This window comes from Ruditapes philippinarum, unplaced genomic scaffold (genome assembly GCF_026571515.1).
Source record: "Ruditapes philippinarum isolate M1 unplaced genomic scaffold, ASM2657151v2 ctg2325_1_1_1_1, whole genome shotgun sequence".
Taxonomy (NCBI): domain Eukaryota; kingdom Metazoa; phylum Mollusca; class Bivalvia; order Venerida; family Veneridae; genus Ruditapes; species Ruditapes philippinarum.
Genome location: NW_026862367.1, coordinates 5856 through 10057, shown reverse-complemented (window position 1 = coordinate 10057; position 4202 = coordinate 5856).

The window sequence follows — 4202 nt, the reverse complement described above, 5'->3', positions numbered from 1 at the left end:
TCTAATTATTTCGATGCAAATAATTTGTTTATTCCTTAGATACAAAGGTTTTATTTTATATAATTATAGAAATGAAATAAAAGATAACTTATAATTGTCGTATTTATTTTACATTGTTAGATTTAAATTTTATACAAAACAAATAAAAGGTTATGTTATATAAAATGAAACAAAAGACTTACTTGACATATCCATTTCACATCATTAAGGCGACAGTGGAATCTTTGATGCGTCGTTTTTCAGCGCATCTCTTTTTATAAGAAAAGCCGTGTGCCCAATGACGTCAGTAATGCCACATTATAACGTTTGCCATTTTAGATTTTCAAGGTTATTTATTGTTGAAGGTTGTTCAAACTTTATAATTGATCGGACTTTGCTGATGCCTGTTAGTGTGAATGATCGCTTTTGTCCAAATAACGACATATTGAGAAGACTCGAAATTTTATTGTTAAAAATTTTCACTGAGGTCTAGAAGCCTAAATACTTGATTTTGAATTTCATACACAGATCAAATGGGGGCACTAATAAAAGTAAAAAATACAAAAGATAATTAGAAAATATTCACCAAAACGAATAGAAAAAAATGCATTTTCAAGCTAATCTTGCGTGAACAGCGTTTCGAAAATTTGGGGTTATTCTTCATAATAGGAATATAATTCTTGACAAACAGAGTGAGAAAAAAGATCTCAACTTTTGCATACAAGCTTTTGGTCTAGACCTACATCAGATAGTACACCAATCTCGAAATATTATATTTCCAGTCTCGTCATAAAAATGCGCCCACTTAGTTGGGACCCTACAATTTGCAAACGTATATAAGATAACCTTTAAACGGTGATCACGCAATACGAATATGACTAACTTATTCAGACAAAATCGTGTCGGTAATGTTCCTAAAGCTACTTAAAGTTATCTAAACGACCTCGTTCGCTTTTACGACAGCAGAATAACAACATGATCTGTAACAGTACTTTTAAAGGCGACCTGTCTGTTTATAGATGCGCAGGCTGGTCTTGATCCATGCTGGTCGCAAACCCATTATGTTGGTTTTGTCGTGACGCGGCTAATTTAGTAAATTTACTACATGCTAAAGGCATCAACGATTAAGACTATTTTCAAGGCCAATTTGTTTAATGAATATTTCAAAACTGTTTATAAACAAGGATTCTAAAAAATTTGGTGAAATTTACCGTAAGGCTACTTTTATATAATCGTGGTGTTAACTCTGTTTACCGCCACCAAGTCAACCTGCTTGACTACGGAGCATATGACGCCATATGCGTCGAGAAGAAAATCGTTATGACCTTTAACTGACTGGAAAATGGACATGTAGACAGACGTCTAAGCCTTTCATATAAATTGTTTAACTTTAATGATGATGTGTGGTCTTAATATTAATGCCTTTTTGTCATATTTTATGACATTTATAAAATAATTTTCTATTAAGTATTCTAGTTGTCCATATAGTCCATTGTCTATACAACTTTTTAATGTGTCATAAACAGCAAAAAAGCAAAAGTAAGAAATTGGGGGTTTGAAAACTTAGTACATGGTTACTGACCAATATGTCCTTATTTTTATTTATGTACTAATTTTGTACTATGTCCTTGAGATGTGACTAAAGGAATCATATACACTTGATGATAGCGCCTTGTTTATACAGACTATCTGACAGTGTGTTTGAACAATTGGTGTTTATCAAGTGCAACAATGATTTATGCTGATAGCTAATGCTATTTGTATAAATAGTGAACATGCGTGTTTGTGGACATTGATATACCTTGTATTATATGTTTGTATATTTATTCTCACAGGCATTTGCCTTTTGTTCAATAAAATTATTCATTCAAATTATTCATATACTTTATATATACATTAAAAGTTATTTTCTTTATCAATAAGCAGTTAACATTTGAGTGATATAATGCTTACTTCAATGTATAATTTTTTATTGCTTATCATATGCATTACTTTTTCAAACTACAATAATTGTCAAATTTATCTCATGCACAAATGAGACAAGTAATATTAGTTTTTTTTTGCAATAATTTTAAATATTATTCGCCCCATAACTTGTTTGATTACAAAGAACGGATACGGCATCTCTGTCAAAAATACGATAAAATATTTTAACAGCACATCATTTACTTGCTTATTCTATAAAATCTCATCGTGTATCAGTCGACTTAAGTTAATATTTATAGATATAAATGTAAGAACGTTCATTTTTTAAATTTTAATAATTATGTTATTCGTTACTGAAAATGGCATATACTTTGACGATATTTTGGATTTGTTTATAACTGTATGTCAATAAGTATTTTGAAATAAATTGTGATTGTAATTTTTAAATTGTCAAATAACTACAGTCCGCAATTTATATACAAAAATAACACTCTCTGTCTTCGTTGACATCGTATTATATCGGAGATGATAACTAAAATATGCTATTTGTAGACATTTATCTCGTACCTTTACTTTTCTTAAAAGAAATCTTACAAGAACAGAACAAAAAAAACAACATAATATTTTGTTTGACTCTAAATTAACACATAATTTATTCCAATGACCTTGCCAATATGATAGATAAATAAGTGATTTTGTCTATTATATCTACGTGATGAATCAGTAGATTAAATATCTGTTAATAAGGGCATTCTACCGTTTACACCGATTCCTTCCAAATAGTTTCATAAATAAAACATAACTCCTGGAACATTCCTAATGTAAGCAAACATAAATGTTTTGATATATTCAATATATTTCAGGTCGAAGACTGATGCGAAAAAAAAGAAGAAGAAAATAAGACATTGATAAAATTTAAGCCATGGAACACACGGCAATTGTGTTTTCATATCTCAGAATACATTCATATGTTCTATATATATTTTTTTCCCGAAAATAGATAAAAAAATATCAGTTTGATCTTTGCGAGGAGTTCGTTCATCTAGTTAAAATTTGACAAACACACAAGTTTTGGAGCGGCATTGTTTGTAACATTCCATGTATTTTCAAGGCATTTACTTTCCACATAAATTGTTGAACTAATTTGATTCTGTTTTGTCTAGTTATTAATGTATTCTTATTCATTTTACTTTATGTACATAATAAATTTGTGCCAGCCTCGTTTTTAATGAAGAAATAAACAAATTATGATCAGGACACAAATGGTCGAATTTATGCTATGTTCTCAATATTTTCTCACATTTTCTTTTATAATTATAAAGAAGTGCAAACTAAAAACATTGTAACATTCTTTTGTTTTGATTTGCTAGAGAAAAAAGAGCAACCGATAGCCTCATCATCCGTTCTATGCACTTTACTTCTGCTTTGATTTTTATGGGATAAGACCTGTAACTACGTAATGTAACATATGTCTCAATACACTGCAGGTTATTTTCAGCTGCATTGGCTTTATTTACTGAATTAAACAATGACAACTGTATGATTAAAAAAATAGAGAACTAATGTCTGTGGTGTGGCCAAAAATAAGTCTTAAATATGTTAACTTGTTTTAGACTTGATGAAAAGAAGTGTTTTGCAAAATGTTGCAGATATTATCATTGAGATTAAGTGTTTCCTATCATTGAAACTTTTGAAATAACTGATAGATTGTAACATATGTCCCAATACAGTAAAAATAACTGTCCATTCTTTCTGGAATTAAAACAACATTAATTTATAAAATTCATTTTGTTAAGATTTGATGTCATATGACAGCGTTATAATACTAACAGGAAAGATTGGCGTCTGAATGTAGTACAAAACAAAACTGGTTGTCAATTAGCTAAGGGACAAGAAACAGAGGCTCAAATGAAGCTGCTGCAATTTTGACATGAACATAATTTGAAACAAATTTGACATATTGTAAACGTTAAAGGCCCATTATGCCTCACAAATGCTTTCATTTTTTTTCTCAAAATCTGTTTAATGTTGGTGTATTTTAATAGTATCCAAAAATGTTACTCTTTGACTAATTATTGGAACCATCTTTTTCATTCGTTGCGTTTTAGTACAGTTATAACAGTTATAGTCAATTAGTATTTTGTATGGAAGTCAAAATACTACTTTGTTTACATTTTGCTAGTTTTATGGGAAAAAACAACAATATTTATCGCTACTTTTTCAGGTTTGTTTGTTTGTTTGATTGGGGTTTATGTCACACCGACGCAGTATAGGTCATATGGCGACGTTCCAGCTTT